This window comes from Corapipo altera, unplaced genomic scaffold, assembly GCF_003945725.1.
Source record: "Corapipo altera isolate COAL_440 unplaced genomic scaffold, ASM394572v1 95, whole genome shotgun sequence".
Lineage (NCBI taxonomy): Eukaryota > Metazoa > Chordata > Aves > Passeriformes > Pipridae > Corapipo > Corapipo altera.
The window spans coordinates 2,756,224-2,769,881 of record NW_020884947.1 but is presented as its reverse complement, the minus strand read 5'-3'; the positions used below and the strand labels follow the sequence as shown (position 1 = coordinate 2,769,881).

The following is a 13,658-nucleotide window of genomic DNA, read 5'->3' as shown; positions in this document are numbered from 1 at the left end:
AGATTTCCAAATCACTCTGCAATTAGTACAGTTTGATCTAACCAGCCTATCTCTGCATGGGGTAGCCTTCTACTGAAACAGCAGGATTGCTGTCAGAAATGGAATGTATTTTCCGTATGGCTGAAAGTATGGCTGTGACACCTGCTTGCACTACATCATCTTTGGCAAAGGTAATTGCTGAATGAATATTCTCAATAAGGGAAAACAGTAACCAGACTAAGAAAGATTTTTGTTATGAGAAGTACCTCAATTAACAAAATTAAAAATATCCGTGACCAAAAATGATTGCTATGTGTAATATCGTCAGCAGAAACCAAGAGGAAACAGGACAATGTTAGGCTGAAATGGGCACAATTAGCCATTCCACAATGGATACAGGTAAAGGAATTGCAAGTGACAACAGGAAGATTCAGGAAACTGGGGGAGTCGAGATCCTTTGGTGTGAAATTCTCCAAATCACTCCCAAGGCCACCAATAGGAGGGGGTGGTAAGGTCCTTCCCCACCTAAAAAGTCCATCTTCCTGATCCACCTAATGCTACCACGGGACAACCTGTACAGCTTCAGCATATGTGGTGTTTTGGAGGAACCAAGTTTCATTGGAGCAACAAATGTGTTGGACAAGCATCACGCAGTGAAGCCATGTGGCACCATTCAGCAGCAGATCACCAGCAATGTGCAGGTTCTGCCGCATTATTATCATATCTTTCCATTCCCAGAGCTCTGCATGGTCAGTGTCAGCACTCCCATTTTCAATACAGGATAACCAGTGCACACTCCAACTGGGACTGCCCCATGTGACACACCACACTGGGAACAAACTGAGCATCTACCTGTCCCTGCGTTAGTCCCCCAAGTTTGTCCACTAGCAATGGACAAAATCAGAGCTTGGTTTGACAAGCCAAGTTAAGCTCTGATGAAATCTCTACATAGACTTGTAAAAGACACCAGTCTGGCCCTGTGTTTGATTTTCCTCTAGCATGACATCTGACTGTGCTTTTCTCTGCAGGAAACAAACATCCTCTTGGATAAAGCAGGGACTGGAAAGCCACAGAGACACCCACTCTCATGTTCTGCTCCCGATGTGGGAACAGAGAAGGAGGCTGAGGCAGAGTTGGAATGGGATGGGCAGCAGGTCCTCATCCAGGAGAAGCTGGTGCAGCTGCCCTGCAGACAGCACAGCTCTACCAGGCCAAGGGTAGTTTGATGTGGAGGCAGCAGCACAGGCTGCAGAAAGCCCTGCCCCTGCTCTGCTGCCAGTCAGTCCTCTGTGGTTCATGATTTGGTCCTAAAATTTGAAGCTGCCTGCAAGCCTGGGCAGCTGCCTGCAGTGCCTGATGAACCTCTCCTCTCCCTGTGTCCTTGACAATGTGCCGGAAAACAGAAGAGCTGCTAAGGAAACAAATGTGAGTTGTGCCTGTGAATTACCTGGGTTTCTTGGCATCTGGCTGAAAATTGTGGCACTCGTTCCCAGAACTCACCAGAATCAGGGAATCCTCCTTCCTCCATGTCACTCTGCTGTCTCCCGAAGGAAAAAAAAAAAAAAAAAGTTTGAACAAGGAAATAGCAAGTAAGAATACAGAGACATGTACAGGCTTTTATGATATAGGAACTGGGGAAAAAACAGGCTCCACAAGTACCGGTACCATGAGCTGCAGCGTGACCTGCTAATGGCAGTTGAGAGAGGGACCCTCTGACAGGCTGCATTCAGCACAGCCCACTTACCCTCCAGGTGCATTTATTTGGATGCCTATCCCATTTCCCAAAATTGTTACCTAACGTGGGAAAATTTGGAAGGGGTTAAATCACGTGCTGTGAACCAACTGTCAAGAAGGAGAAGATTTGAGAGTGAACATGTGAAACCAGGGAGAAGGGGAACAAGCAGCTGCTCTGATGGGATGAGCTCAGCCCCTCCAGGTGTCCCAGGAACACAAACACGTGCCCTGGCAGCCACGGTGAAGGCAACGGGACCGGCAGTGACTGCATCACTCAGAAGTGGGGCAGCAACAGCACAGGCATAGCTGCCCTCTGGCTTCTTGCTGGGGCTCCATCACATGCATTTATTGCAGTTGCATGTGCCCACACTGGTGCAGAATGGGTGAAGTCCTGAGGGAATCTGGCTATCCCACAGCTCTGAGGCAGGCACAGATCCAGGGAAAGAGGGAAGCTGGGAGAGAAGAAATGGTCTAGCCAAAAACATGTCTAGAAATCCCCAGGGTCCTGCTGGAGAGCAGTGCTAGAGCCAGGTTCCTCCCCACTGAGCTGAGCAAGTTCCTCTCTGCAGCAATCAACGCAATGTTTGCTCTTCTCAGAATCAAGGATTGCTCCATCAGACAAAAGATTTTCCTCCTACCGGGTCCTTCCTCAAAGATGGGGCTCTATCTACCATCCACTGCTGTTCTCTTTCAGGAAACACATGTATGAGTGAGTGTGGTATGAGAGCACCCTCACATCTTTGTAATGTCTACGACATCCCAGCATCCACAGTGTGAAATCCCCATTCGGTTTCAGGTCTTCTCTTTGCCTTTTTTTCCAACCACTTCAGCATTTTTGAGCTTCTGAAAGTGTAGGAGTTTCTACTTTTTTGCATAACTAGGAAATTGAGAGCTGTGGTTTATCTACTTGTTTCCTGTGAAACACAAAGGGCTGAGAGATTGGGGGAGTGTGTGGGGTGGGGTGGGGTGTTTAGATAAGGCTGCCTAGAGAGAACAAGGATGAGCATGCAGAATCATGAGGAGAGATTTTTCCCTGGGTCCCACTGGCATAAAGAGAAGACTGCAACCACATTTGTCTGTGGAACTAGACTTCTTGGCTGTGGACTTGACTTCTGAGAAGTATCCCTCGCTCCCAAAGGGATGTGCTGCCGCTTGCTGTCCCTGTAGCTCTCAGGCTGTGGTTCAATGGCCACGGCAGCCCTCCTCTCTCGCCAAGGGGCCTGCAGTGCTGGCCAAGCACCCTCTTCTTCACCAACGTTAGTGACATTTTCTGCTGTGAAAATCCTTTCCCACATGGCAGTGTTTGCCACAGAAAAGTTTTGTTGACTAGGAGGTGTTTTGAACAACTTGACAAGGAAGGGGCATGGAGAGTGAGGGACGGTCCATCCATGAAGATGGGGGCAGCACTGATGGAGAGCTTGGTGCTCCCCATCAGGCTGCCCTTTCCCATCCAAGCCTCAGCCCTGAGATGGGCTGGGACTGCCAGGAGGGGGAAATGGTTCAGGGAAAGCAGGAGGAAGGCATGCCATGATTCAGCAGCACTCCTTTTTGCAATCAGCATTCCAGCTGCCAGAAGAAGGCAAAGTTTCTGTTTGAAAATGTTTTCAGTTGAATATATCATAAAAAGTAATAACAGATATTTCAAGATGTAAACAGTAGCTCTTTTCCTCTAGCAAGAAAAAAAAGGCAATAAGGCAATTACAGCCTCTGTGTGTTGCTAGCTGTTTACTAACATGTAACATAACTCTAGGGATCAAAAGTGGGGGAAAGAAACTGGATTAAAGGAAATGTGGGCTTTTTTTAACTGAAAGTGTGCACCATAAAACCATTATGCTGAGAGGATGACTAATGTAACCAGTGTGTGTTTTGAAGCATGTCATGAACACTTTTTATGCTTTCTGAACACACAAAGAGAAACCCCAGGAGAGAATTAATTTACAAATCTGATTAAGCATAGTGCCTAAGTGGCAAAAAGCATCATACAATAAATAGTAGACTCCACAGGTGAGCAAAGCTTTAAAAAAATAAAACAAACATACTCTACAAAGAGCCCAGATGTGTGCATTTTGGATAGTTTAATGTGTTTGATTAGATGTCAGAGGTACAGACAATGAAAACAGAGGTCACGTGGAAGTAATAATACTGACCTCTTCTTCATTAAGCCATCATACTGCCTGCTAGTGTAAAGCACATATCTGAATTTGGAAAGCAGAGGTAAGGCTTTAAACACAAGAATGAGTCCTAGGATGAGGATTTTCTGCTCGATGTCAAAGAAGACTTTAAGAGTATTGTTTGGCCAGTCATAGAGGAATAAGCAGGGGTGGACCAAGAACCTGCCACCTCCTGGGTTTTTTTTCCCCTCACCAGAGACAACCTGTTCCCCCACTACTGACCCACAGAGTAGGGCCAATCTACCCCAGCACCAAGTCTTTCCCCTTGGGTGCAAGACCGGTGCTGCTTCGCACAAGGTCATAACAAGGTCCTGCTCCAGCCACTTTTGGCACCAGTCTTGGCTCCTTGAGTCTCAACAAAAGCTACCTTTTGTAGCCGGTTGTGTCAGCCTTTGTTCATTCACAGTTATTGGGTAGTTTATGATAATGTTTCAGAACTGAGCAGTACTACTGCTCAGCAATCAGGGGTTACCTCTCTTCAGGGACTTCCTGAGTTCACAGGAGTTTGGATGCTAATTACAGTACCTTGTAGCCATAGATCAGGGGCGCCTTCAAACTCCAGACATGTTTATTAGAAGTTAAAGCTTTAAGTCGAACCAGTGCACTTCTGAATATTACACCTATCTTTTTATACAAAGGGAATATACTTTTACTAATCTTCTCAACCCCCTGGCATAACTGACAGCATACATAACGCTTAAACAACCCTCATCATTTAATTCAAAAACAGAGAGTTGACAGAGTGATCTGGCATGACTTACACTTTCTCATGTGAGTGAGTGGTGAAATGCCCTTTCCTAATACTGTCATGGCAGTTGTCTGATATAGGTCTACCTTTCACCATCCTTATCACATCCAAATGGGAGGCAAAAGTGAAAGTCCATCCCTGTGTTACACTGGTCCCAGTGAACAGAAGGACCATTTTGTGGGGAAAGCCCTGAACTGCACTAGAGGTATCCAAGTTGCTACAAGTTACTACAGGTATCCCATTCCTCTAGTAAAGAGATCCAGGGATTTTTCTGTTTTTCTACTTCCCCTTTCATAGGGAAGATTTATTCGTAACTACTTTCTCCTACCTTTGTCTGTTTTCTCTGTGTTGACTGTAAGGTCTTTACATTAGAAAAAGCTCTCTCACTGTGTGTAGGTCATCTAGACTAGTCTCCTGTAGATACAAAGAGACCAGCAACAATGAAGAAGAGCTGAAGAGCTGCCAGTGTCCTGAGAAGGTGGAAAAAGGAGAATCCATTAAGTAATGCCCTGAAACTTCTTTTCTGTGGGCTGGTAAAACACACATTCACTTACACAATGCAGGCACTGTCAGTGAGGCAGGAAGTTGTGTCCTGGGTATCAGGTCTCTGTGCTGTAACTGCAGGGAGTCCAACACCTTGGACGTGGCTCAGGCAGAGAATCTGTGTCACACGAAAGAGAGGAATGGAAACAGCGTGAAACCATCAGCAACAAAGGAAGGCGAACAAAAACAGGACAGAAGGGATCAGAGACACAGAGCCAAGTACAAGGCAAAAAAAACAAACCTGTGGAAAACTGGTAGGAAAACAAATAAAGTAAGTTTAAATTCTCCATCCTGCCTCCCAGTTTCTTCCACCTCACTAGCTCCTTGTTACTGAAATTTTCTCCCAGTGCTAAAATCAACACAAAGGACATGGCATCCCACATGACACTTGCAGGGTAAAACATCTGCTTGAGGATGAATCATAGAATCACAGAATATACTGAGTTGGAAGGGACCCACAAGGATCATCAAAGTCCAACTTCTGGCCCTGCACAGGACACCCCCAAGAACCCCCATGTGCCCGAGAGTGTTGTCCAAACACTCCTTAAACTCTGTCAGGCTTGGTGCTATAACCACTTCCCTGGGGAGCTTGTTCCAGTGCCCAACCACCCTCTGGGTGAAGAATCTTTTCCTAATATCTAACCCACCCTGACACAATTTCAGGCCATTCCCTTGGGTCCTGTCACTGGTCACCACAGAGAAGGGATTAGTGCCTGCCCCTCCTCTTCCCCTCCCAAGGAAGTTGTAACTTCAGTGAGGTCTCCCTCAGTCTCCTTTTCTCCAGACTGAACAGACCAAGGACCTCAGCCACACCACATACAGCTTCTCTTCAAGGCCCTTCTCCATTTTTGTTGCCCTCCTTTGGACTCTCTCTAATGGCTTAATATCTTTCTTATATTGCAGTGCCCCAGTCTGCCTCAACGTTCACAGTGAGGCTGCCCCAGTGCAGAGCAGAGCAGGACAATCCCCTCCCTGGACTGGCTGGAGATGCTGTGCCTGATGCCCCCCAGGACAAGGTTGGCCCTCCTGGCTGCCAGGGCACTGCTGACTCATAGAAAGGTTTGCATTTTGCATACATCACATTTAGCAGATACAGTGCTGTGTGGGTTACATAAGGCTGGGTCATAAACCCCCCATGCTACAGCATCTTAGATTCTGGTCCCCAAACACACAGAGCAGTTTAAGTGGTATTTTTTTGCATGTAAGATTGCTTTTGGCAAGTTGTCCCTTTTGGAGGCCATTCCTTTTTACCTCCATGATGTCAAAGAAGTGTTTTGGGGTTGTTGAGCAAAGATCTTTCCTTTGCCGGGATTTAGCGCCTCAAGCAAAGCCCTGAACCCAACATTCATCTTGAAGGTTTAGCTGGGAAAAATTATAGGGAAGCTGCACATAGGATCATTGGCCAGACCTATGCATCCCACTTGTGAGCCCTAAAAAAAGTAATCACTAAATCAGTCCTATCCACACAGCTATAGTAGGAGTCTAACAACAGTTAGATAGTCATTTACATGATTGATTTCCCATTATCTAATTAATTACTGCAGATTTCACATTTTTATGTTACTTGCTTTGCCGTTTGTCCAAGAACAGCAAATGGCCCATCACCACAAAGTGATGGCACTGAATTTGTACCTTGCGTTTTTCCCCAAATTGGTGCAAAACTCCAATCAGGCACTGGCAAGAGTGGCCCAGGAGGTCCCTGGGTGCTCCATCCCCTGCCTGAGGCTGGAGCCAAGTCTCTTGCCAGCTTCTCATGCTGGAGGTGCCAAAGGTTCCCCAGGTAGCCTAGCCCACTGTCCTCATCAACAGAACATTTTGCTGATATCTGACCTCCTTGTTGCAGCTTCTTCCTCTCTTGGATGCTGAAAGCTGATGATTTCCTGCTTGCACTAGCTTTTTTGTTGCATAAGGAAGGGAGCTTGTTACAGTCATCCCACCTGACACTTCACTGTTTCCGTACATATACCACGAAAAGAGAGTTGGCCATTTTCCTTGCTTTAGGTGGAATAAGAGATTACAAGACAGTGTGAAATCAAGCCCATAATTTTTTATTCTAAACCATACGTTACAGATACCGTTCCTACAGAGTGCTCATCTAACATTCAGTTTCATTTCTCCATAGGAGTAATTAGCTTGCAATGAGGAAAATCATTTAATTAGGCCCACAACTGATTAGAGCCTGGTGCATAGCCTATCGAAATAAAGGAGAAGACACAAATTGATTTCAACATGTTTTGGGTCAGACCCAATCTTCCAAAGCAAATAGAGAGATAAGACAGCATCTGCTGAGTATTCACCTGCCAAGTCTTTGTGCTGATCTCTAATTTTAGGTCCTACAGGCAATTGTTCAGGTTATTTACCACCTGGGATGTTTTGATCTTCTCTCAAATGTGTGTATTGATGTACGAGCTCTCTTATCTGTACCACGATAACACTGGCCCAACAATACCAGCAGTATGAAGCTCAAGATCAATACTGACTCCTCCATCATTCAGCTGAACAGCATTTTATTTACCTAATTACTAATATCTATTAAGGGCCTGGACTGGAAAATCTTGACTAAGCAGTCTAAAATGCGTGAGTTGGACACACTATAGAAATGCAGAGTATTATCATCACTGCACAATATGGGATGCAACTACAATCTTCCCGTCACAGATTCACTTGGTTCCCTTACAGCTTATACAAATAAGTGACAGAATCCTATGGCTGGCAGTAGATTTTCATCAGCCACATTAGGTATTATTTTTTCCCTACTGGGAATAGAACTCAGCAATTTGCTTACATAATTACTGCAGGCCTATAAATATGTTACAGATATCTGTCCTCTGATAAAAACCTGTTCTCCCATATAGGTATGCAGACACTTGGCTCCTGGAGAATGGCTGTATGGAAAGACATCACGGGTCCACCTCTAATTTCCTTCTCATCTCAAAAGCTGATTCACCCAGATTACAACTCAGAAGATTTTGCATGTCCAAGCACCCAGGTGAGCAATTTCCATGCTTAAATTTGTAAATATAACTTATTCTTTCTCAGTTCCTCCTCCATAATAAATATTCTATAAACTAACAGCCTCTGTCTATTTTATTGGTCTCCATAGGACACATGAACTCATTCTTCCATATCCAGACGGATTTTCAGACAAAAGTGCAATACAAATTCATTGGAGCTTCTTCTTATAAACTCAGCAGTCTGGGTATCAGACTGACAGATACCCAGGATGCCGGTACCTCGGGTAGAGAAAATGCTAGGTTTTTTACTTTACAGAATCACAGAATCAATTAGGTTGAAAAAGACCTCTGAGACCATCGAGTTCAACCTGTGACCGAACACCACCACATCAACCAGACCATGGCAGTAAGTGAGTGCCATGTTCTAAGCATAGATGTCGCTGAGACTTTGTTACTGACTCATTTTGTTCATAAAGCCCAATTGCCTCCCTCCTGAAGTGGACATTCTGTTTGCCAAAGGCAGGCTGGCTTCAGCTCCCTTTGCTAGCACATGTGCACAACCGTGCTCTGTTTCTCTCTCTGTCCTGGACTGCAGCAGGGTGCTAAGCATTAAGGCTGAATATTCTTTTACTGCTATATGATGGGCTTTTGTCAAAGTTACCTAACAAGAAGGCCACTCTAACAAAGTGTGTCTGAGCCATGATTTCTTCAAAGCCTCTTTGCATTGCACTAGTCTATATATTTTGTGGAAGCTTAATGCAACAGAAGTGTACACAAAGCCCCTTGTGGAAGCTTGATGCAATACAAGAATATACAAGGTCCCTTTCCTACACCAAGGGAATGTAATAAGACCATGACATGCCTGAGATTCAGATCTGAAATTGTGTAACAAATCCTTACTCTGCATATATCTTAATGCCAAACATGCCAGACTGGGGACTGGGACACCCAGCCCTCTCCCAGCCCTTCTCCTGCTTTTGCTGAGTGATGCTGGCCAATTGTTTCACCACTGCCTTGTTTCTTTTTCGTCTTTTAAAATGAAAGCGGTGACACCACTGCCTTCTGTGAAGTGCTTCCAGTGTGGCAGCCTCAGAGAGGATTTTTAGGATGATGCTGTTCAAAATCACCAGGCATGGTTTAGGCAGAGCAGGATGATGGGAGTAAATCAGCGTCTCTCAAGCTTTTCAATCCATTCCTCACTTCAATCAGTTAAGAATAATTTCATGCCTGATCACAGAAATGGCTGCAGGGCCTGGCGGCAGGGTACTGCACGTCTCGCTGCTCAGGGAGTGCTGGTAGAGAGGGGCAATCGAGGTTCCTGCAGCCAAACTCTCAAGGACGCTAAGATACAAATGTTGTCTTTCATAATAACAGCAATTAACAAGAAATGAACGTTACAAGGGACTGGCATTCAGTTTGAAGTACCTTTTTTTTTTTTTTTAGATTTGACTTTTAAGGCTGTATGTACTATAATGTTACATAAATCCTTGCTAAATCCCAAACAAAACCAGGAAAAATTCAATTGTTTTGGGAAAGCCAGTGACTCAAACAGTGCAGCAAACAACTGGACAAGGCCAGGCAGCAAGCTGGGCTAGTGAGCATCACGTAGAGAGCCCACCAACTCAAATGTGTGGGAGTCATTCGGGTCCATAGGACCCCACAGTATCCATAGTACTTGCTGCTGTGATCCTGGACCAAGCTACTCTCCAAGTCTATGCCTGAGTACAATTCAAGGGGTGTGACAGGTCAAGGACCAACCCAGGAAGCACATGGGGTGAGATTGCACAGACATGACCCCTCCACACCACAGAGTCCCTCCACACTGCAGCAGCAACTCGTTAACCCTAATACCCCACATACCTTCATGTCACGTAACCTCAGCTTTAAGGTCTGAAAGCAGCTCCCTAATGGGCTGCCACACATCTTCAGGCACTTGAAACTTAAAAAACTTAACCCCAAACTAAAAGCAAACCACACATAAAATAGAGTGATGACTAAAAGCCACACGTGCACCAGTAGCAGTCCAGAGGAGATACAGGGCCAAGCCCTGCCCTCTGAAATCAGGGATGGAGAACGGTCTTTGATCTCACTTTACTTGGCAAACAGAATCAGTGTCTTCAACTGGGCTTGGGCACTGACAAAACTGTTACTTCTGAAACTTCTTTCTATTCAACTTTCAGGTGTTTTGGCTTCTGCACCTAGGAAACAGAGTTCATGATCTCAATCACAGGTAAGATGAGAAATTAAATGGGATTTGAGATGCTGAGTCAGGGAGTTGAAATTTGTCAGTGGCAGCCCTGAGTGCAGATCCCCTCCTGTGTGGGAAGATAACTAACTCTTTGCTGATTACTTAAACCTTGCAACACTCAAGGAAACAGGGGGATGGACTCCAAGGCACAGTGTAGGGGGTTATCTTTGGACATAGGGATAAGATGCAGTAGGGAATTTAAAAAGATAGACGAAAGATACATTCAATAGCTGCAATGAGCCAAATATGAAAAGCAGCATAGGCCTAATTATTCCTTTAAGGTCACAGGTGGGGAATAGTGAATGAAGTTGCTCGAATTATTAATTGTCAGCTTCAGACCTCTGCCCTCACCACAGCTCACAGCAGTGAGCTGTTCTGATGTCACTGATCTCACATACTATGTCATGCCACAGGACGGATTTTGGAAAAGAAAGGCACTGTAACATTTAAAATTGTAAATAGTACCACTCCGATCACCAAGTGCAGGCGGCAAAGAAACCGCAAACAGTTCAGGTTTTGGGGTGTGGCTGCTGATAGCTGTCCCTTCTGCTTCTAAATATAAAGTTTTTCAAACTTCACCATGAAGTGACAGCTACCCCTTATCACTGAAGGCCAGCTGTTTCTTTAGCACTCAGCTGTCCCTGCTGCTTGCTCGTAGAAATGGAAAAAAGCTATTTAGAGACGCAAATCTGCAAAGCCTTCGAGCACATGTATCTTAGAGCCTGTCCTTCAGATCTTAAAGTAATTCAGTTGATCTTCTTTCACACCCATTTTACACCTCTGCACCCACACTGACACCACCAAGGCTAGTCCTGGTTCCCTGGCACCAATAAAAACACATCCAGAACTATTCCTTCTTGGTATTTAAAGTTTTTATAGTGCCTCCTGAGATGGACTCAGTTGAGTTCACTCCCTGGGAGATGCACCTACAGGTCAATGTGTGTCACTGTTTGTTTGGAATAAGCCAGCCCATACATTGTCCTTCCCAAATGCGTGTGGGTTTACTCTGGATTTCATCAGCAGGGGCTCTGTGTGTGTGTGGGGGGTTTACACGGATTCTTCTTACAGTTCAAGCAGACTAAACCAGTTTATGACTCCTGGGGCCAAGAGCCACCATGAACAGAGATCAGCTGGCTTTTGTGATTGCACTGGTCCCCATTTTGCAGTCCTGAGCACCACTGCATGACACTTACTCATGCACAGTCCAGCTGGCTCCAGTGGCTCCTCTCTTCCCGAAGGAGCCTTTCTATGCAGGGAAGGCTAGAAGGACAGGGCCCTGGAAAGTAACAATATCAATGTGAAATTGTGCTTGATGACCTTAAAACAACTATATTCAAAATATTTCTGCCCACATTGAACAGCAGAGAGAGCAATCACATTGAGTCTGATGTTTTTTACTCCAGGAGTGGCTAGAGGTTCTGGATTTGGGTCCCAGGGAGTGCAGTGGAGGCTGAGGCAGCTTCAGGTCAGCAGTCAGAGCTCTGAAGAGTGTTTGTTCATTGCTCATTGTCACCAATGGCCAGTGGGGTGCTCAGCACAGGCCATGCACCCTCCTGAAGCACTGCCCTGTGCAGTGCTGTGCTTCTTTGGACTCCTGTGCGTTTCCGGAGGCAAACAGTGTGTGCTCATAGTCTGGTGGGGAAGAGCAGGAGAAGCTTCAGACCTTCAGAGCCTCAGTAAATCCACACCTGAATCCCAGGCTTTCATACAAGCATATACCACCTTCACCAAGGTGCATTTATATAGCCAGCACATTCGTCTTCCTTTCCGGACGTGTGACTGATTCCACAGCGCATGTACAAAACAGTTTAAGATACATTTAGACACGTATACAAAGAAATATAGGTGTTCTGAAGATCTGAGGTCCTGCTGGATTGCTGTGGCTGCAGAAGAGAACAACGGTGCCTTATCTATACCTCTTTGCATCTTTTTCACTAAGTGCCCTATGCATGTGGTCGGGCAAAGGGAACTTTCTTTCCTGTGTGGACAACACAGACCTATGCATATATGGTTTCATGCTGTTTCGTAACAGAAAGCAATGTCAAATAGTGTCTAAACCTACTTCCAGTTAACAGCAAAACTGCCATAAGTTTCAATGGGTTTACAGTAAAAACTGCACTGTCTCACCCATATGCAGCAGAATTTCAACAGTTCAAGCAGCGAGTGGAAAACGTTGCAGCAATTTCTTTTTTACCTTTGTAATCTATGCACCAAATTCCCTTCCACCTTGTAACTCACGGAGTCAGACTTTTTCCAAACAGATATAAAATTCTCTTAAATTACAATCACAATGCTGCTTTCTTCACTGTCTTGTATTTTCTCTTATCCCTTGTGCCTGGACTAAATGTCAGTAAAATGTGATCTGTGTTTCAGCAATGTTCAAGAGCCGCATTACAGTTGTACATCTGAGGCAACAAGATACAGATTTAATACAAAATCAGGTGTAATGTATATGTGGCTTTACCTCAATGCTGCAAAAACAGTAAAGCATAATCCTTGTTTTTATCTGAATTGCTATTATCCTCTTAAAGGGAAACTGGCTGACATCTTTTGCCAAGGAATAAACACACAAGACAATATTCTGCATCCCTCCTATATGCTGAATAGCTCTTAACCCAAACAGCTCTATTAGAACCAACGGAACCACTTGTATGCCTAAGTGACATCCTGCAGGAGAGCTGATTACAGGCTTCGGCACTTCTGGCCTGAAGATGTACCAACGTGTGATCACAGCACAGCTTAAAATACGCCTATTTTAAAACTACTTGCTCGCGTTAAAACCAGCCAGTTTCAGGCAGCAGTTGTGCGGGAGCCATCTGAGATAAGGATGCAGAGCTAGCAGCGCGAATAGGGTGGTGTGGACAGGAAAGGTGCCGGGCTCCTTCCTGCTCAGCCTGCGCGCCAGGAGCCGGGCTATTCTGGTAGATGGATTCTGTGTACCCAGATGACGACAGGCGGCTCCATGTGCTGGCACGGGCTGGAAAGCCGGCAGCAACTCTGCCCGCACTTCTGAGAGCTTCCCATTGCTCCTTTTTATCCCAGCAGGCCGGACTATTGCGTAGAGTTCAGCAATTCCTTTAAAACCTCCCTGCGCGTTTTTGCAGCACCGCTTGTCTTCCTCTCCCGCCCGCGCACTGTGAGGGGGGTCACGGGTGCTCGTGCCGGACGCGTTTTTACAGCATCTCTGCGCATCCCATTTGTATCGCCTTTTCCGTTCCGACTTATTTCTTGCCGTACTCCCCACCACGGACTCCCCCACCCCCGTCCCGGTCCCTCTTTCC

The 13,658-nt window shown here is 45.5% G+C and overlaps 1 long non-coding RNA gene across 1 annotated transcript; it reads right to left on the bottom strand.

Annotated features, from left to right (window-relative positions):
* Window positions 1-1,426: 1,426 nt before the first annotated feature.
* LOC113956293 lies at window positions 1,427-13,627 on the bottom strand. The gene is made up of 4 exons (XR_003530797.1): window positions 11,571-13,627; window positions 5,187-5,293; window positions 4,961-5,102; window positions 1,427-1,516 (listed from the first exon to the last, which is right to left on the bottom strand). It is a non-coding gene; the product is annotated as an uncharacterized LOC113956293 (long non-coding RNA).
* Window positions 13,628-13,658: the final 31 nt, after the last annotated feature.